Source organism: Schistocerca piceifrons, chromosome 7 (assembly GCF_021461385.2).
Source record: "Schistocerca piceifrons isolate TAMUIC-IGC-003096 chromosome 7, iqSchPice1.1, whole genome shotgun sequence".
NCBI classification, from domain to species: Eukaryota; Metazoa; Arthropoda; class Insecta; order Orthoptera; family Acrididae; genus Schistocerca; species Schistocerca piceifrons.
In genome coordinates, this window is record NC_060144.1 from 7,833,777 (window position 1) to 7,856,491 (window position 22,715).

Sequence of the window (22,715 nt, forward strand, 5' to 3'; positions counted from 1 at the left end):
TCATCCTCTCAAACCCAGAACCTCCCACAGAAGAACCACAAAAGTGCCCCACTTGTGACAGGATACTTTCCGGGACTTGATCAGATTCAGAATGTGGCTCTCCAGCAGGGATACGACTTCCTCAAATCCTGCCCAGAAATGAGATCCATCCTTCATGAAATCCTCCCCACTCCACCAAGAGTGTCTTTCCGCCGTCTACCTAACCTTCGTAACCTCTTAGTTCATCCCTATGAAATCCCCAAACCACCTTCCCTACCCTCTGGCTCCTACCCTTGTAACCGCCCCCGGTGTAAAACCTGTCCCATGCACCCTCCCACCACCACCTACTCCAGTCCTGTAACCCGGAAGGTGTACACGATCAAAGGCAGAGCCACATGTGAAAGCACCCACGTGATCTACCAACTGACCTGCCTACACTGTGACGCATTCTATGTGGGAATGACCAGCAACAAACTGTCCATTCGCATGAATGGACACAGGCAGACAGTGTTTGTTGGTAATGAGGATCACCCTGTGGCTAAACATGCCTTGGTGCACGGCCAGCACATCTTGGCACAGTGTTACACCGTCCGGGTTATCTGGATACTTCCCACTAACACCAACCTATCCGAACTCCGGAGATGGGAACTTGCTCTTCAATATATCCTCTCTTCCCGTCATCCACCAGGCCTCAATCTCCGCTAATTTCAAGGTGCCGCCACTCATACCTCACCTGTCATTCAACAACATCTTTGCCTCTACACTTCTGCCTCGACTGACATCTCTGCCCAAACTCTTTGTCTTTAAATATGTCTGCTTGTGTCTGTATATGTGTGGATGGATATGTGTGTGTGTGCGAGTGTATACCCGTCCTCTTTTCCCCCTAAGGTACGTCTTTCCGCTCCCGGGATTGGAATGACTCCTTACCCTCTCCCTTAAAATCCACATCCTTTCGTCTTTCCCTCTCCTTCCCTCTTTCCTGATGAGGCAACAGTTTGTTGCGAAAGCTTGAATTTTGTGTGTATGTTTGTGTTTGTTTGTGTGTCTGTCGACCTGCCAGCACTTTCATTTGGTAAGTCACATCATATATATATATATATATATATATATATATATATATATATATATCTAAAAAGAAAGATGATGAAACTTACCAAACAAAAGCGCTGGCAGGTCGATAGACACACAAACAAACACAAACATACACACAAAATTCTAGCTTTCGCAACCAATGGTTGCCTCGTCAGGAAATATATATATATATATATATATGTGACACACTACAAGATTTGCCAATCAGTGTACAAAATGATGCCAAAAGACCTGATACATAACATATTACAGAAAACATAAGAAAAGTATCTACTATACAAGTCATAATCTATACCTACATAAGGACATGGCAAATAATACAATGCCAACACTACGACATTGCAACACTCACCTATAGAAATAATTACAGAAATAAGGTAAATTACTAGAATTACAAATTGTAAGTTTACTTCCATACAATCAAACCTTCAAAACAGAAGAGAAATATTTCAGAGCCTAGTTGTCCGATGAGTGAGCTGACTGGAAGAACTCACGACGACGGGTACAGACGAGAAGAATACACTCAACCATGAGTAGGAATATAGTACAGAATCAATCAGCCACATAAACCAGAGTATATAAGGATATATTGACTCATGAAAGAACAAAATAATTGAAAAATATTAGTGCCTAAGTTTATGATGTGGGGACTGACCCATGAATCCAAACCAGACCGGGTACAAACCAGCAAAAAAGTTACACACACACACAGAGAGAGCAAAAAATGTTAGTTACCCAAAACAGAGTTTAGTATGAATCTGCCCACAACTCAAGTTCCTGTCAGATACAGTATTGCAATACTCAGGATAAATACAGGTAACATAATCATAAATAGCTTTCAATGATGACATAATTGAGAAGCTTGAGGACCAAAATCAGTATATGAAAGCAGACATGTATACATCTTGTTATATTGTCCATACTAGTAAATGATTTCCCAACTATTTGCTAATTGTCCATACAAACTAACCTACACACATAAAGCCTAGAAGATTCATTAGCAATTGATGAAAATAAAATTTAAAAAAACCACACACACACACAGATTTAAAGTTACATAATGTGTTGAGAAGTTAATCCCACTATTTGAAAAAACATACATTTATGTGAACTAACACTGTCTTTGGCAGTCTTGGCTAACAGTTCACAAATATCAGTCCCAACACTAATGTAGTTGGCAGACACTCAAGTACATTACCCAGCACCTAAGATCTCTTGTAAGTTGGCTGGTTCAGCAGGGTACAACCATACAGCTGTGTGGGAAGTGGATCTGCCCACACCTCTCAGTTTCCTCCCTAGAGTTCTCATCACACACTTCATCAGATAGCTAACTTCCTGTCTAGCATTCACATCAAACCCTGAAACATTGTTTTGTGTACTACATAAGCTGTTTAATAACTTCACATCACAAAAGATATGCTCACCCTATTCATTTTTCAAAGTCAATTTATATGGGATTTATGTCAGGTGCAGTTAAAAAGTGTTCACATATGAAACATTAATAATCATAGAAATGAACTAACAAGGTGATACACACAGATATACTAAGATCCTATTCCTAATTTTTGCAGCACACATTATGAACACTGTCCCATTTCTAAACTGCAAAGGGATCTACTCATTTAGTCTCATGGCATATGTGTATCAAATTCTAAAGCACCAATCTATTACAGAGCATAATTATACAGAGTATCGTAGATTTTAACTCAGTCAGTAGAAAAGACACAACTTCAAAAATCACATCATTTTACATACTAAATTCCAGGCAAACAAAACACAGCTATAAAGTCTTATGAATCTACAGACAGATTTAAACTCAGTCAATGGATAAGATAGACCTTCAAAAATTACATCATCTTATATACTACATTCATGACAAACAAGACACAGTTATGTAGTCCTATAAATCTACAGACATAGTGTGTATTTTCTTCTAGACTAGGTATCATTATGCATCCATGTTTATAGGTCTTGTCCTCTGTACTAAAGGTTAAAAATACTTGACATTTTACATACTTGTTTTGTTTATCAGTAGTTCCTCTTATCTTTGCATGTGCAATGGACATTTCCACAAAACTGTTTCTAAATTGGTCAAATATACCACAAATTGGGCTACCTGTATCAATCAAACAGTTCCCTTCCCACTGATCAATCTTAATCTTAATGAAAGGACACCCAAAATCTGAATCATCATCTGTGTTATTAGACACTTGAAAAAGATGACTTTCAATTTCATCAAATGATACATCCACGCCATCATGGCAGGGTTTTATCAACTTTACTGGTATCATAGCACTACTTTGGTTACTCATGTTGTCAGGTAAAGATTGAACACACTGAATTGGTTCCATAGCACAACTAACATCCCTTAGTACAGAAGGAACACAAAATATATTACTGGCTTCCTGCTTAGATCTTCTTTCACTTCATTCCACCAGTCTGAATACAAATTTTGACTAACCACATCTAACTTATTCCAGAATGCACATTTAACTATGTTATCATCAATATGGTCCCAAACGAATTTCAAAAAGTTTTCACCTTTGTTCCCTAGACTTACCTCCCATTTATGATATATATTAAAGACCTACCCCTGTCCTCAAATAGTGCTAGCAATATCACAATGTTTGCAGATGACAAGTATAGTGACAGCCAGCAAAACCTCCACTGATGTAGAGCTAAATGTCAACCAAGCACTTGCAAATGCTCTGAAATGGTTCACAGCAAATTCTCTAGCAATAAACTTCGGTAAAACAAATTACATGCAGTTCCAATCCAGTTACATAAGCCCAGAAGAGATTAACATTGCACAAGAGTGCCAACAGTTAACAGAGCATTCAGAGCACAAAGTTCCTAGGCATTCACGTAGACAACCAGCTCAACTGGGAATTTCACATACAGCAAACACTAAAAAAGCTTAGCTCAGCAACATTTGTCATCCGAATAATCTCCAAAATTGGAGACATCAATGTATCAAAGTCTGCATATTTTGGCTACTTTCATTCAGTGATGTGCTATGGAATAATCTTTTGGGGCAACTCACCACTTTCAAAAAAAATTTTTGTAAGCCAGAAAAAAGTAGTCTGAATTATATGTAGTGTTCCTCCAAGAACCTCATGTTGCAATCTTTTTAAACAGTTGCGTATATTAACCACTATGTCACAATATCTCCTCTCACTCATGGCTTTCACACTTCTCAATTCCTCTGAATATGAAACAAATGAGGCATACCATCATTATAACACAAGACTGGAAGGTGATATGCACTGTGAAAGGAAAAATCTCTCTGGTACAAAAGGGGGTAAAGTACACAAGTACAAAAATCAAGTGTCTAAAAGAAAAGAAAATGCTATTAAAAAAAGCTAAAGGAATTCCTACTGGAAAAATGTTTCTACTCTGTAGATGAACTCTTCAGCAGAAATAAATAATTTGAGTAGTAATTCAGATTATTTCCTTTGGCATTGTTATCTGTATTGCTTTTTATCACTATTGTATTTTTGTATTGTATTGTTTATTATCATGATTATATTATAGTTTGTACCAATTTTGAATCATTCATCTTCCATGTGTAATATACCAGTATCTTTTGTATTGTATGATATCTATATTGTATCTGCTTTGACTCGTTCCACATCCATGCGTAGTCATGCCATACTGGATCTGTGGAATATGTATCTCAAAAGTACCATAGTGTTTGCATGCCGTGTTTTTGTTGCATGCTACTGTTTCTCCGTGGCAGGGAAAGTTGGACCTGCTATGCGACGTGTTATGTGAGATAGATGAGGATGTTCAAGATCACCCTCTTGAATCTTCGGATGAACGACAGCGATAATGACCCTGATTTTGAGATGTATAGTGATCACAACACTTATTCAGACCAGGAAACTGAAAGTGTTGAAGATGTGACAGCTGATGATGATGTATCTTACTTCTTCAGTAAAAATTGATGTTTTCATTGGATAAAAAAGCAGCCACCAGCTAACGTAAGGACAAGGCAACACAACACCGTCTTGCAGTTTCCTGGACTGTGACAGATGGCGAAAAGTCTTGGAGAAAACCCTGCTGTTTTGGAGGTATGGAAACTCTTCTTTACACCAGACATTCTAGATGAAATGATTGATGGACAAATCTGAAAATATCTAAGCTTAGAGCACAGTAACCTAACGATCACTTATCCTATCTACAAGATGTTGATGTTATTGAATTGAAGGCTATAATTCGTCTGTTAGTGTATTCAGCCATTTTCAAGTTGGGGAACGAGTCTGTTTACAGCTTGTTTGCAACCGATGGAACAGGCAGAGATGTTTTCAGATGCACTGTTAGCAAAGAAAGATTTCTGTTTTTATTGTCTGCATTACAATTTGTCAATCCAGATGATCGGGTGGAAAGAAAGAAAATAGACAAATCAGCAGCAATTTCACAAATCTTTCTGTGTTTCATTGAAAACAGTCAACTTTGCTACTCTGTAGGTGCAACAGTGTGTGTCGATGAAATGCTTGTTCCTTTTCGTGGAAGGTGTGGGTTTAGAATGTACATGCCAAACAAACCAGCAAAGTATGGCCTGAAAGTTCAGTTTTTGACTGACACTCATACAAATTACTTGTACAATGCATACATGTATTCTGGAAAAGGCATCGACAGTCACACCCTTCCCAGCCATGAGACAGGTCACAGTGTTCCCACACAGGCTGTTCTTTGACTGGTGAAACTCATTGAAAACACAAGGAGAAATGTTACAGGTGATAACAGGTACATATCAGTAGAACTGGTCAATGAACTTTCAAAAAAAGGTCTCACATACGTTGGTACACTGAAAAAGAACAAAAAGGAGATCCCACAGAACTTCTTACCTAATAAGAAATGTGGTGTGAAGACATCTGTTTATGGTTTTACTGAAGACATGACTCTGGTTTCCCTCGTGCCCAAGAAGTCCAAAGCTGCAATACTGATCTCTTCTATGCACCATTCAGTAAACAATCAGGAAAACCTGAGACCATCCTGTTATATAACACAATAAAAGTTGGTGTGCACTAAAATGGTTCAAATGGCTCTGAGCACTATGGGACTTAACATCTGGGGTCATCAATCTCCTAGAACTTAGAACTACTTAATCCTAACTAACCTAAGGACATCACACACAGCCATGCCCGAGGAGGATTTGAACCTGCGACCGTAGCAGTTGCGCGGTTCCAGATTGAAGCTCCTAGAACCACTCAGCCACCATGGCCAGCAGTGGTTTGGACTGTCTCGACCAAAGGTCAAAAGTCACCAGACAAGAAGATGGCCTTTGGCCATTTTCTTCACATTAGTGGTACATCAAGCTTATCCAAAGGCAGAAGTAATGATGAGATTGAGCTTCATGAAGACTCTAGCAAGAGACCATGCAGCGTAGAATTTCTATCAGACGTTGCCCACGAACGTTGAGTAACACCATCAGAAGAATACGTCGCATACAAGATGAACCTCAGACACTGAAAGAAGAATTCGAAAATTGAAAAATGTGTGCCTTTTGCCCTCCTCGTCTGAAGAGGAAAACAAGATATCTGTGTCAACAGTGTGGTGTTTTTATTTATTTGGAGTGTTCCAGGAAGGTCTGTGTGAAGTGTTAGTAGGTGGAAATTGACTAAAGTATGATTCAGTGCCCCATGAGAACACATATTTAGTTTCTACTTGTAATTTTAGAAGTAAAATGCGGCAAAGTTTCTCCATTCATAGACTTACGGACTGAATTATTCGCTCTACATTGCAAAGATGAGTCATAAACTGAAAGTGGACTTTGCACACAATTTATCGTAAGTCAAGTTGGATTTTTCCGCCTAGTCATAGTGCCAATTTGTAATATAATCCCTCTGATGATAATCTGTGTGTGAGTAGAGAGCTATTTGCTGTTATTTTCGTAACTCATAAAATAAAAATATACCCCAAATTTCGTTTTGTTTTAATTGTCTGAGAGACCCCTCCATAGTAATTGTGTTCCTGTGAATGACCATAGTGGTTAAGGGTCAATAACACAAGTCTCATCACTATCAAAGTCACACACCTCACCTAATTCATTTGCAATAAGCTACCAGTCTCAGGCTTACCTACCTCAGTTATTTCACAGCTCTCATCCACATCTACAACAAAAATACCAAAAACAACAATATCAGAAATTGAGTCAGCCTTGATGCAAAACACCTTGTTTTTCGTTTCTTTTGTCTTTACTCCCAAACTACACTCCTGGAAATTGAAATAAGAACACCGTGAATTCATTGTCCCAGGAAGGGGAAACTTTATTGACACACTCCTGGGGTCAGATACATCACATGATCACACTGACAGAACCACAGGCACATAGACACAGGCAACAGAGCATGCACAATGTCGGCACTAGTACAGTGTATATCCACCTTTCGCAGCAATGCAGCCTGCTATTCTCCCATGGAGACGATCGTAGAGATGCTGGATGTAGTCCTGTGGAACGGCTTGCCATGCCATTTCCACCTGGCGCCTCAGTTGGACCAGCGTTCGTGCTGGACGTGCAGACCACGTGAGACGACGCTTCATCCAGTCCCAAACATGCTCAATGGGGGACAGATCCGGAGATCTTGCTGGCCAGGGTAGTTGACTTACACCTTCTAGAGCACGTTGGGTGGCACGGGATACATGCGGACGTGCATTGTCCTGTTGGAACAGCAAGTTCCCTTGCCGGTCTAGGAATGGTAGAACGATGGGTTCGATGACGGTTTGGATGTACCGTGCACTATTCAGTGTCCCCTCGACGATCACCAGTGGTGTACGGCCAGTGTAGGAGATCGCTCCCCACACCATGATGCCGGGTGTTGGCCCTGTGTGCCTCGGTCGTATGCAGTCCTGATTGTGGCACTCACCTGCACGGCGCCAAACACGCATACGACCATCATTGGCACCAAGGCAGAAGCGACTCTCATCGCTGAAGACGACACGTCTCCATTCGTCCCTCCATTCACGCCTGTCGCGACACCACTGGAGGCGGGCTGCACGATGTTGGGGCATGAGCGGAAGACGGCCTAACGGTGTGCGGGACCGTAGCCCAGCTTCATGGAGACGGTTGCGAATGGTCCTCGCCGATACCCCAGGAGCAACAGTGTCCCTAATTTGCTGGGAAGTGGCGGTGCGGTCCCCTACGGCACTGCGTAGGATCCTACGGTCTTGGCGTGCATCCGTGCGTCGCTGCGGTCCGGTCCCAGGTCGACGGGCACGTGCACCTTCCGCCGACCACTGGCGACAACATCGATGTACTGTGGAGACCTCACGCCCCACGTGTTGAGCAATTCGGCCGTACGTCCACCCGGCCTCCCGCATGCCCACTATACGCCCTCGCTCAAAGTCCGTCAACTGCACGTACGGTTCACGTCCACGCTGTCACGGCATGCTACCAGTGTTAAAGACTGCGATGGAGCTCCGTATGCCACGGCAAACTGACTGACACTGACGGCGGCGGTGCACAAATGCTGCGCAGCTAGCGCCATTCGACGGCCAACACCGCGGTTCCTGGTGTGTCCGCTGTGCCGTGCGTGTGATCATTGCTTGTACAGCCCTCTCGCAGTGTCCGGAGCAAGTATGGTGGGTCTGACACACCGGTGTCAATGTGTTCTTTTTTCCATTTCCAGGAGTGTAGTTTTGGCGACAAATATCATCATCATCATCATCAGTGGGTTTTTTCACCTAAAACATGCTGAAAATAGCATGGTTATACAAACACAGTGGCACATTATTACAATTTTACTATTCGTTTTTTGAAATATAGTTTTATATGGATACTTTCATCCTACCTTATTTATTGTATGTTACAGCATGTTTTTGAGAATTATTGTCGCTGTTTGTGACATATTTTCTGTGCGCTTTTTTTTCCGTTGCTGTTTTTCCTCAGCAAACATCATGTCGTCTGCAACTGTGGGAGCGGCAGTTAGTAAACAAAATACTAAAAGGTGAACTTGGTATGTTAGCAATATACACTTGGGGTTGCAGTACTGTTGTGGAATCCAGTTATTTGCTGTGTACTGAGCTGTTACTTAGCTATTTGTGTACTCAAGTTCGTTGGATGGTATGTAGCTGATTCTGTACACAGAAAGACACAACTTTTGCACTTTTTCATGATCAAGAATACTACGCCTACCGCCATCTTGCTGTTTGTGTGTCGCGAGAGGTGTATCCCATGTGGCGAGAAAGGCTATGAAAATTGAAAACTGTAGTGTGAATTATGATTTTTTTTCTTTATTGTTATTTTACCACATTACATGAAAAGGTGGGCCAGCAGCGGCAATAGTACGCCACTATTTGGCCACAGACATAGAAACACAAAACATAACGATGGACAAAAACAGTAGATACATGAGCGAAAAACACGAAGCTGTTCACAGGTGTAGAAAAATAAAAAACTGTCATCACTGTACACGAACACTGATGACTGAGATGACACACATGAACGATGGAGCGTGGGCGATGAAAACACTGCCGCACTAACACGACGACACACACACACACACACACACACACACACACACAGAACCGATGGTGATGATCTCCGATGCGTGAATGTTCACGTGACATGTGCGAGTCTGGGGACCTGTCAAAAGGGGATAGGTGGGAGAGGGGAGAGTGTAGATGTACGTGGCATAGGAGATGGGGGGGAGGAAAGAAGGTGGGGTGGGGGAGGGGAATCCCGGGGGAGGAAGGGAGGAGGGAGAGAATGGTGCCCTGAGGAAAAAACACAGGATGTGGAAGAGGAGGATCAAAGTTGACAGGAGGGGTAGATGAAGGGGATGAGGGCACCATCAGGGAGGGGGAGTTGGTGGAAGCCACCTTGGGCGAGGGTGTGGAGAGATGGAGAGCAGGTGGGACGTAGGAATACAGGTGCGGCAGTGGACAGGGTTGGGAGAGGATGGGTGAGACGAGCGGGTGAGGGGGATCAAGTTTACGGGAGGTGTAGAGGATCTGTATCTGTTCAAGGAAAAGGAGGAAGTGTGGGAATGGAATAAGGTCATACGGGATCTGCATGAAGGAGGGGAGACGGATGCGATAGGCGAGGCGGAGAGCATGGCGTTCGAGGATTTGAAGGGATTTGTAAAAGGTAGGAGGGGCAGAGATCCAGGCAGGGTGGGCATAGCAGAGGATAAGGCGGATGAGGGATTTATAGGTATGGAGGATGGTGGAGGGGTCCAGACCCCATGTGCGGCCAGAAAGGTGCTTGAGGAGACGGAGTCGGGAGCGTGCCTTGGCTTGGATTGTCCGGGATGTGGGGTCCAGGAGAGGCGACGGTCAAGTGTGATGCCAAGGTACTTGAGGGTGGGGTGAGGGCGATAGGACGGCCATAAATGGTGTTATAGAAATCAAGGAGACGGAAGGAAGGGGTGGTTTTTCCTACAGTGATCGCCTGGGTCTTAGGAGTGACCTTGAGCAATCACTGGTTGCAGTAAGTGGTGAACTGGTCAAGATGGGTTTGGAGAAGGTGTTGGGAGTGTTGCAGGGTGGGGGCGAGGTTGAGGAAGGCAGTGTCATCAGCATACTGGAGAAGGTGGACGGGGGGTGTAGGCAGTGGCATGTCCGCCGTGTACAGAAGACAGAGAAGAGGGGAGAGGACGGAAGCTAGGGCCACACTGGCGGAAGGGTAGAAGGTGTAGGAATCCATGTTATGGATGGTGACATAGGAAGGGCGTTGAGAAAGAAAGGACCCGATCAGACAGATGTAATTGATAGGAAGGGCGAAGGTTTGGAGCTTGAAAAGGAGACCGGAATGCCATATTTGGTCATAAGCACGCTCAAGGTCGAGGGAGAGGAATATGGCAGACCGATGGGAGTTGAGCTGTTCAGAGAGGAGATGAGTAAGGTGAAGGAGAAGGTCATCAGTAGAGAAGGACGGCCGAAAGCCACACTGGGTAGCAGGAAGGAGGCGGTGCTGTTGGAGATGCTGCTGGATGTGTCGGGTAAGGATGGATTCCAGGACCTTGCTGAAGACCGAGGTAAGGCTGATGGGACGGTAGGAGGAGACAGCGGATGGCGGTTTGTCAGGTTTGAGGAACATCAGGATACAGGTTTTCCACAGGTCAGGGTAGTAGCCAGTGGACAAGACCACATTATAGAGCCTGGTTAGGGTGGAGAGGAAGGAGGCAGGAGCTTCACGGAGGTGTCAATAGGTAACACGATCGAGACCGGGAGCGGTGTTGCGTTTCATGCGGAGTGTAAGGATGATATCGAGAGTGGTGATGGGGGAATTGAGTTAATTTTATGTAATGTTGTCCAAGTACTGGAAGCCAGGAGCGAGTGGAGGGACAGAGGTGTCAGTCCGATCGTGGACGCCCGGGAAGAGGGAGTAATCGAACTGGGGATCGTCAGGGAGGGTAAAGATATCGGAAAGGTAGGGGGCAAAGTGATTGGCCTTGCTAAGGTTGTCAGGGAAGGGTTGGTTATCATGAAGGAGAGGGTAGTAGGGGGGGAGGGGGGTTAGATCCAGTAAGGCAGCGGAAGGCGGACCAGTACTTGGAGGAGTTGATAGGAAGTGTGGCATTAAGATGGGCACATGTCTGTCGCCAGTCCTGGCATTTCTTAGCTGCGAGCAAGTTTCTGATGTGTCTTTGTAGTTGCTGGTGGTGTCGTAGTGTGTCCGGGTCACACGTGCGAAGGAAGGCTTGGTAGAGACGGCGGGATTCAAGGAGGAGGAGGACAGCCTGTGGGGGTAAAGTGGGACGGTGGGCGTGGATGGCGACAGTAGGGATGTGGCCCTCCACGGCCTCAGACAAGGTCTGCTGGAGAAAGGAGGCAGCATGGGTAACATAATCAGGATGGTGGTAGGTTAGGGGGTGGCTGTCGACCTGGGTAGAGAGGGTATCCCGGTAGGCATTCCAGTCGACACGGGAATAATCATGGATGTATTTCGGGGGAGGGTCAATGCGAGGATTGGGACGGGGCGATAACCGTCTGAAACGGTGAGGAGGACAGGGAGAATAGGATCTAGGATGTCCACCGCTATGCAGCCAAGGAGTTTGGGGGAGGAGAGGATGACATCTGGAGAGGTATTGAATTCAGGGCTGGTGTGCTGGGGAAGGGAAACAAGGTCGCCTTGGAGGGAGGAAAGAAACCGATGCCACCGCCATAGCTGGGCAGCGGTATGACTATGGATGTTGAGGTCGGTGGCAATCACGTAGGAGGAGGAGAAGGTGTGGTCGATGTGGGAAACGAAGTCAAAAGAAATAGGGGCGTTAGGGTGGACATAGATCGTGGCGCAGGTGATGGTAAGGCCAGGGAAGAAGAGACTAAGGATCAGGTGCTCTCTGGGGTCAGGAAGTAGGGGTTGGAGCCGAACAGGGATCTGGCAGTGGTGGCCGATGGCTACTCCACCACACGCTATTGGGAGGGGCTTATCGGAGCGATGAAGGAGGTGGGGCGAGGTGTGTTCGGTATGTTGGGGCTGAAGAAAAGTTTCGTTGAGGAGGAAGGCGTCCCGTGGTGGGTTGTAAGGGTGTGCACGAGGAGGTTCTTGTTTGCTGGAAGGGAGCGAATTACGACAACTTCCGTTCCTTATATATGTCTCTGTGTGTGAAGGGCAAGTGGTTCTTTTGCTTGTGTGTGCTTCCTGTTCGGTGTCCTTGGTCAGTTCTCTCAGAACGGTAAAGTGTGTGTTGTTGCAAAGTGTTGTGGTTTCGTTTTTTACATTTTTCTCTTTGACTATGGCCTTTTGTTTGTAGTAATTATCGTCTACTGTTAATTGTCGGTATAGACTGTTGCTGTTTTTCAAAATGTGTAGATCATTTTCGATATTAGTGGGATTATGGTTTTTGTTCATTAGATGTTCTGCAAAAGTTGAGTGTGTGCCGTCACTCTTTAGAGCTCTCATGTGATCTGTGTACCACGTTCGGAAGTTTCTGCTTGTTGTCCTATGTGTTGGGCCTGACAGGAGTTGTAAGTGAGTTGATATATTCCAGCGTTGCTGAATTTGCCTGAGGTTTTTCTGACTGGTCTTAGTCATTTCTAAACTGTATAGTTTGTTTTGGTAGTTACTGGGATCCCTTGCTTTTTCAAGATGTTTCCTGTTCTATATGATATTTTGTTATTGTATGTTAGTGTGCACCATCTCTCTCTTTTTCATGAAGTGGTGTGGTCTGCTGTGTTGACTGTGTGTACTGCATGTTTCAGTTTTACCTTGTTGAGTTTGTTTATGATGTCTGTTTTGTAGTCATTTTCAACAGCAATTTCTTTGATTATATTTAGTTCCTGTGTGTAGTTTTCTGGTTTAAGAGGTGTTCTGTTAATACTGTGGATCATGTGTGTGAAACTGGCATATTTATGCACTGTCAAGTGGTTGCATGAGCTATGGATAACAGTGCTTTTGGATGTGGGTTTTCTGTAGATGGAGAATTCATTTTGGAGGTTGTTTCTTGTTATTGTAAGATCCAAGAAATTTAGTTTCTTTTTTTTTTCTATTTCCATTGTAAACTGGATTTGTGGGTGTACTGTGTTGATGTTACTGTGTAGCTCTTCTATCCTGTTCTGTGTTTCATCTACAAGACAGATTACGTCACCCACATATCGGTACCAGTAGATTATTTTGTACCCTCCTTGTTTTGCAATGTTATTGAATATTGTGTTCTCTATATGGTCCAAGAAAATGTTGGCTAAGGTTCCACTGATGGGGGATCCTGTGGGTAGCTCCACTTGTTGCAAATAGAAGTTGTTGTTGAAAGTGAGTAGTTTTGTTCTGTGATTAGCCTAAGAATGGATGAGATTTCATTTATTTGTATGTCTGGGAATTTCTTGCATTTTAGCTGTTGTTCTATAATGTTTATAGTTTCTTCTATGAGTGTGTTTGTGTACATGGATGCAATGTCAAAAGATACCAGTTTTGCTGTTGGGGGGGGGGGGGGGGGGATGTTCACATCTTAATTTTCTCTATTATTTCTCCTGTTGTGTTTTTGAGGCATCTGTTGTTTGTGTATGCATAAGTTTTCTGTAGGAATGTGTGCATGTGTCTGCCTAGTAAGTTAGATGGAGCTTTTCTAAAGTCAGCAACTGGCCTGACTGGGATGAGAGTTTTGTGGACCTTTGGCAGGCTTGTTAAGAGTGGAGATTTAGGGTTCTTTTGTGTCATTCTTTTTATTTGGTTCTGTGTCAAGGTGTGAGTGATATTTTTTAAGAGAGTCTTTACATTTATTTGGAATCTTTGTGTTGGGTCACTGGTTAGCTTGCTTATTTCATTCTCTGCTAGAAATTTTTCTGTTTTCTCAAAGTATTCTGCCTCTGTTAGTAAGACTAGAGCATTCCCTTTGTCAGCCTTGGTGATGAGAGCAATGTGTTTTAGTTTTCTGTGTATACTGTTAATGGTTTTCTCATCAGATGTTTTTTTATTTGTGTTTATGGATGGTTTGTTCTTTCTGATGATTTGTTTCATTTCCTCTGTCACTAATTCTCTTGTTAGGCCTGGGTTGAAGTCTCAAGTGTTTGTTTTTTCATCTTGTCCTATGATGTATTCAGTCTTGGTAATAAGACTTTCGATGGTCTTATGTGTTATGTGGGTGTTCAAATTGTATTTCGGGCCTTTCTCAAGTAGCTGTTGTTCTTCTTTTGTGAGTGTTATGTCAGTAGGGCCTAAAATTAATCAAGCATTCATGGAATGTTTGTTGTGTGTGTTTGTCTTGCGAACAGCAAGATGGCGTAATATTCTTGATCATAAGAAAGTGCAAAAGTTTTGTTTTTCTGTGTATAGAATCAGCTACATACCGTCCAACGAATGTGAGTACACGAATAGCTAAGTAACAGCTCAGTACACACCAAATAACTGGATTCCATTACACTACTGCAACCCCAAGTGTATATTGCTAACATATGAAGTTCACCTTTTACTAACAGCTGCTGGCACAGTTGCAGATGACATGATGTTTGCTGAGCAAAACTGGCAACAGGAAAAAAGTGCACAGAAAATATGTTGCAAACAGCGACAATAATTCTCAAAAACATGCTGTAACATACAATAAATAAGGTAGGATGAATGTATCCATATAAAACTATATTTCAAAAAACGAATAGTAAAAATGTAATAATGTGCCACTGTGTTTGTATGACTGTGCTATTTTCTGCATGTTTTAGGTGAAAAAACCCACTGATGATGATGATATTTGTTGCCGAAACTAGTTTGGGAGAATAAGGAAAAAAGAAACGAAGAACAAGGTGTTTTTCATCAAGATGGACTCAATTTCTGATATTGTTGTTTTTCTATGCAAACACAGACGATATGGAAGAGTTCCAAGATAAAATTATTGTATCAAAATACCACCTAACTCAGATCCAATACAGTCATCACCTGTTTTACATACATCAATAACACTGTTTTCTGTCCAAGAGAAGAAGTCATTAGTAGGCTACACACTACATCAAAATTCTCATTACTCTCATATTCTAGTTTTTGATTAGCACCTACATCATTATAATTAAACACAGTATCCCAAAACTTTCAATCAGAACATAAATGAGAAATCTGATTTTCCTTCTGTTCAACTTCAGATACCTGTGCAACATTATTAACACTGTTAGTATTGTCTAATTGCAAGTGTAAATTGGGGCTCCTGTACTTGTGTTTCATTGCCCAAAAACTGTGGTCCTACATTCAGGCGGACTGCTGTTTCCTGAGTAGTTACCTCTATGTACATTATGTTTCATATAACAAAATATTACATGGTAAAAAATATAGCCAGTAATGCCACCCGAGCCCGCTGCCAAAAGGTTGGCAGCATCAAAGTCCGGAAGCCGTCCGCATAAGCAGCGCCAGCGAGACAGGAAATCGCCGCAAGTCTGCGCGCGTCACCGCTGGCTTCTGGTTTCTTAAGCGCTGGAGTCGCGAGCGCTAGGAGTTCTGTATTCGCCGCTCAGTTGTATACTCGCCACCGAATTGTGTACTTGCTAGTCAGTTGTGTGTTCATCGCAGCAGAGTTGTTGTTTGTCGTCAGCTGACGCTGACCTAGCCGCTCCGACTCGAACTAGACAGATCTCTGTAGACACGGAGTTCACTATTGTGTTTCTGTATCTTCGTCAATAAAGATAAGTACCGACTTTTATTTAATCAGAGTGTTTGGGTTTTCATCTTTCTGTTCACTGTTCCAGCGGACCGGTCGGCCCGCTATTAAAAGTGTGGCGGTGACTTCGTAAGCCGTTTCTACAGCGAATTGTTTGTCGCTACGAACGCCGCCACAAAACTGGCGACGAGGGCTTCCGAACTCGTGTGCAGGGCTGGTTCAACTTGTTCTTGTTATACTAATTATAGAGATAAAATTTTGGGGCTGGTTTAATTTGTGTTCACTATGTCTGCCGAATTACAACAGTTGATCTTGTTACAGAGTCAGCAAATACAAAGTCTGGTGGAAGCAATCGCCAAACAAGCGGCTAATCCTCCAACACAAAAGGAACAAGCACAGGCAGCACCACCTTTCTGTGCTTTTGATGCATCAAGAGAAGAATGGCGAGAATATTTCGCGCAGTTGCAGGCGCACATGACAGTCTACAAAATCACAGGTACTGAGCGGCAGCTTTATTTAATTTCCACTGCAGGCGTGGAAGTCTATCGACTACTTTGTAAGTTGTTCCCGGAATCCCAGCCAGAAGCTTTAGACTATGACGTTGTTGTTAACAAGCTTGCTGAGTATTTCGAGTCGCGAGTTCATGTGGCAGCAGCCAGATTCAAGTTCTTCAGATTAAAGAAACTGCCACATCAATCTAATAAACAGTGGTTAACAGATTTACGGGGCCTCACCCGTCAGTGCCGATTTAATTGTGTGTGTGGAGCTTCCTACAGTGATGTCATGCTACGAGACGCTATTACTCAAAACATTGCAGATTCTCGTATTCGTGCTGCTATCTTAAAGTTGCCTGACCCGTCATTAGAGACTGTGATGAACATCATTGAAGCCCAAGATACTTTTGACTATGCTGAGTGTGAGTTAGATCAGCCATGTATTTCTCAAATTGCCTGTGCTAAGCAAGTTATGTCACGCCCGCGGCCCCACCGGCAGAGTCAGACTGTAAACACTAGCCGGCCGCGTCATGTTAAACACATTCGTCAGCCGCGTGTGCAAAATGATAGAGTTAAGTCTTGCCCTAAGTGTGTTCTTGCTCATCCTCGTGAACGTTGCCCGTTAAGAAACGCGGTTTGTCACTTTTGTCAAAGGAAAGGACACATCCAGACTGTTTGTTTGCGTAAACGCAAGAACAATTCTAGTGCTGCCCAGCCCATGGATATTCACGTTCTTCAAAGCCAGCCCGCCCAGAAGGTCGCGTTTAAAGACTCTTCCACGGTTCGTGTGGGTAATAAACTTGTTCGCAATAAGCCACCCACCCAGCCCTCTGCTATGCGACCCAAGCGTAATTCAAACGCTGTAAAAAGTAATGTACAGACTGCAAGTGAAGCGGGAGTTGTTGTTCCACCTGCCCAACCCACGAGTTGTCGTAAGCAGCGAACACGCGCTAAACGCGCTGATTTTGTGTCTTCCGCCTCCACTGCACCGATCCAGAGACAGTGTAATAAACTACACTCCTGGAAATGGAAAAAAGAACACATTGACACCGGTGTGTCAGACCCACCATACTTGCTCCGGACACTGCGAGAGGGCTGTACAAGCAATGATCACACGCACGGCACAGCGGACACACCAGGAACTGCGGTGTTGGCCGTCGAATGGCGCTAGCTGCGCAGCATTTGTGCACCGCCGCCGTCAGTGTCAGCCAGTTTGCCGTGGCATACGGAGCTCCATCGCAGTCTTTAACACTGGTAGCATGCCGCGACAGCGTGGACGTGAACCGTATGTGCAGTTGACGGACTTTGAGCGAGGGCGTATAGTGGGCATGCGGGAGGCCGGGTGGACGTACCGCCGAATTGCTCAACACGTGGGGCGTGAGGCCTCCACAGAACATCGATGTTGTCGCCAGTGGTCGGCGGAAGGTGCACGTGCTCGTCGACCTGGGACCGGACCGCAGCGACGCACGGATGCACGCCAAGACCGTAGGATCCTACGCAGTGCCGTAGGGGACCGCACCGCCACTTCCCAGCAAATTAGGGACACTGTTGCTCCTGGGGTATCGGCGAGGACCATTCGCAACCGTCTCCATGAAGCTGGGCTACGGTCCCGCACACCGTTAGGCCGTCTTCCGCTCACGCCCCAACATCGTGCAGCCCGCCTCCAGTGGTGTCGCGACAGGCGTGAATGGAGGGACGAATGGAGACGTGTCGTCTTCAGTGATGAGAGTCGCTTCTGCCTTGGTGCCAATGATGGTCGTATGCGTGTTTGGCGCCGTGCAGGTGAGCGCCATAATCAGGACTGCATACGACCGAGGCACACAGGGCCAACACCCGGCATCATGGTGTGGGGAGCGATCTCCTACACTGGCCGTACACCACTGGTGATCGTCGAGGGGACACTGAATAGTGCACGGTACATCCAAACCGTCATCGAACCCATCGTTCTACCATTCCTAGACCGGCAAGGGAACTTGCTGTTCCAACAGGACAATGCACGTCCGCATGTATCCCGTGCCACCCAACGTGCTCTAGAAGGTGTAAGTCAACTACCCTGGCCAGCAAGATCTCCGGATCTGTCCCCCATTGAGCATGTTTGGGACTGGATGAAGCGTCGTCTCACGCGGTCTGCACGTCCAGCACGAACGCTGGTCCAACTGGGGCGCCAGGTGGAAATGGCATGGCAAGCCGTTCCACAGAACTACATCCAGCATCTCTACGATCGTCTCCATGGGAGAATAGCAGCCTGCATTGCTGCGAAAGGTGGATATACACTGTACTAGTGCCGACATTGTGCATGCTCTGTTGCCTGTGTCTATGTGCCTGTGGTTCTGTCAGTGTGATCATGTGATGTATCTGACCCCAGGAATGTGTCAATAAAGTTTCCCCTTCCTGGGACAATGAATTCACGGTGTTCTTATTTCAATTTCCAGGAGTGTATTTGTGAAGCTACGCATCCAGGATAAGACCTTCAATTTTCAATTAGACACTGGTGCGTCTGTGACTCTCATAAATAGTGCAACGTATGCGGCTATCGGCCACCCTAAACTTTCAGCGGCAAAACATTCTTTGGCTACTTATAGTGGAGAACAAATTCCTGTGTTAGGTGTATGTAGCATGCCAGCCACATTCCGTGGCAATACAAAAACAGTTTCATTCACAGTGCACCACGCTACAGACAGTGTAAACATTTTCGGATTAGACTGTTTTGACTTGTTTGGCCTGTCTATCCAAGACAATGTGTTGCAAATTAATTCTGTTGTTGTTCCTCAAGACAGCATAACCGATTTTTGTAAACAATACAGTGACATATTTAAAGACGAACTAGGTTGTGCTGCGAACTTTGCCGCTCATATTACGTTAAAAGATAATGCTCAGCCTCGATTTTTTCGTGCTCGTCCAGTGCCTCACGCCCTCCGGGCACCTGTAGCAGATGAACTTCGTCGTTGGCAAAACAACGGTGTTATTCAACCCGTTTCAGCAAGCCAGTGGGCTTCTCCCTTAGTTATTATAAAGAAACCGTCTGGCAAGTTACGTTTGTGTGCTGATTTTAAGTCGACAGTTAATCCTCAGACTGTCATTGATTCTTTTCCTTTGCCTAGACCGGATGAGCTGATGGATAAGTTAGGGGAAGCTCATTTCTTTTCCAAAATTGATCTCCGTGAAGCCTATTTGCAATTACCCCTCGACGAGCAATCACAACAGTATTTTGTCATAAACACGTCGTTGGGGTTGTTCCGTTTTCTGCGTTTGCCTTTTGGTTGTGCGTCAGCTCCAGCTGTTTTTCAGCGTTTTTTGTCACAACTTCTGGCTAATGTGCCATCGTGTTGCAACTATTTAGACAATATTGTTGTGTCCGGTCGGACGCCTGCTGAACATTTCCGTAATTTGGAGTGTTTGTTTAAAGTGTTGTCTCAGGCAGGCCTACGTTGCAACATCGATAAATGTTCATTTTTCCTTACGGAGATGGAGTATCTGGGACATGTTATTAATGCTCAAGGCATTCATCCCTCCCAGTCACATTTAGCAGCTATTCGTGATTTGCCCGCCCCTCGCAATCTGCATGAATTGCAAGCAGTTCTTGGCAAATTGACGTATTATATTAGGTTTATACCTAATGCATCACAGATTGCTGCACCGTTGCATCGTCTCCGCCGTAAGAATGTTCCGTTTGTGTGGTCAGCTGATTGCCAATCAGCCTTTCAGCAGCTTAAAGAGGCTTTATTGAATGATCGTTGTGTGGTCCATTACGACCCTAACAAGCCTCTGGTGTTAGCTTGTGATACCTCTTCTTTCGGCCTCGGTGCTGTGTTGTCTCACCGAGTCGGTAACACCGAACGTCCTATTGCGTTCGCATCTAAATTGCTAAACAAAGCTCAGTGTAATTATAGCCAATTGGACAAGGAAGCATTGGCTATTGTGTTCGGTGTCACAAAATTCCATCACTACCTCTATGGTAGGCCATTCTATTTAGTAACAAATCACAAGCCCCTGACGTCACTGTTTCATCCGTCTAAACCAGTTCCTCAGCGGACAGCTCAGAGACTACAACGTTGGGCTCTTTTGTTATCACAATACCAGTATGAGATACTGTATCACCCTACAGCTCAGCATGCAAATGCTGACGCACTTTCTAGATTGCCGATTGCTGCGGATGATGTCTTCGATTCCTCTGATGACTCTTGCCATCACATTGACGCCGATGAGCATCAATCCCTCCGGGATTTTCCGATTGATTATCGTCAGGTGGCACGTGAGACAGCTACGGATCCTCATCTGAGTTTACTATTATGTTTTGTTCAACGTGGTTGGCCGTCCAAGGCAAAGGACATATCGGATCCTGTGGTTCGTCGCTATTATCCGCAACGTCATCTGTTGTCTGTTTCGCAAGGAGTTTTGCTGTTACACACCGAGAATGACCAGCTTCGTGTAGTGGTTCCCCAAGTGCTCCAATCCAAGGTCCTCGACTTGTTGCATCAAGGTCATTGGGGAGTGGTCCGCACGAAGCAGCTTGCCCGCCGTCATTGTACATGGATCGGCATTGATAAGCAGATTACGCAGATGTCTACAGATTGTTTGACGTGTGCCGAACACCAAGCTGCTCCGCCTCAACGCTATTTTGAGTGGGCACGCCCTGCCGGTCCCTGGCAGCGAGTACATATTGATTTCGCTGGTCCGTATTGGAATTCTCGTTGGCTCATCGTGATAGATGCATTTAGTAATTTTCCGTTTGTTGTGCCCATGCAGTCTACAACGTCTGCACAAACTATACGGGCATTGACTTCAATTTTTGTATTGAGGGTCTTCCGGAAGTTTTAATGTCTGACAATGGTCCACAATTTACCTCTGCTGAATTTGAAAGTTTTTGTTCTGCCAATGGCATTCGCCATGTTCTTACTCCGCCGTTCCACCCTCAATCGAATGGTGCAGCGGAACGTTTTGTACGCACATTCAAGGATCATATGGACCGCCTTCGTGCTATGCACTCTTGTCAGCAGGCCCTCATCACGTTCCTGTCGTCGTACCGGACCACGGCACGCGACGGCCCTTCGCCTGCGGAGCTTCTCCACGGCCGTCGTCATCGCACCCTACTACGGTTGTTGCACCCCCCGGATCGACCTGCCGCTTCTGAGCATCGCACGCGTTTTCAGAGCAACGACGCCGTTTTTTTCAGAGTTTATCACGGTCGCCGTCGTTGGGAACGTGGTACCGTGATAAGTGTCCAGGGTCGCGGTTTTTATACTGTTCAAGGTGCTACTGGGGTGCACAGGAGGCATCAGAACCAGTTGCGCCGCGCTGGCCGCCAGGATTCTGCCACTCGTTCTTTGTCCACAGATTTGGTCCGCGGCGGGTTCCAGCGGCGCCTTCCGACTTCGCTGCCGCCCCCAGGGCAGCAGCAGCAGCCATCGCCGCTACCACGCTGACAGCCCGTCCCGTTGATGCCTCCCGCGCAGCTTCATCCGGGAGCGCCCCAGGTGGTCGCTCCGGCGCCTGCGGTCCCTCTTCAGTCGCCACCGCCTTCGGAGCTGATGGACGTCGACCCCTCAGCCGGGCCGCCTTCCCAAGCGGTGGCTGTGCAGCCTGTCCTGCAGCCTCTTTCCTTGGGCACCCCCAAGGAGTCTGACACCGCAGCGCCTTGTCCGGCGCCCACTCAGCAGCCGTCGACGCAGCGTCAGGAGACGCTGCCTCTCTTCGTGGGTCCCGACGCCCCGTCGCGTCCAGTACCAGAAGCTGCGCCCGTGGTCACAGGCGTGCACCCTGACCTCGGTTTTCAGTCGGTGTTTCCCGAGGCCCCGCGCAGCCAATGCTGGGGTGCGGACCGGGGACTGCCACCGACAACAGTCTCCGCCCCGGTCTCTTCTGCTACGCCTGCGGCCAGACCCCTCCCCCGCCGTCGACGCTCGCCGCGTCATTACTCAACGACAGTGCGGCGATTTGGGGGGGAGGAGTGTTATATCCTAGCCAGTAATGCCACCCGAGCCCGCTGCCAAAAGGTTGGCAGCATCAAAGTCCGGACGCCGTCCGCATAAGCAGCGCCAGCGAGACAGGAAATCGCCGCAAGTCTGTGCGCGCCACCGCTGGCTTCTGGTTTCTTAAGCGCTGGAGTAGCGAGTGCTAGGAGTTCTGTATT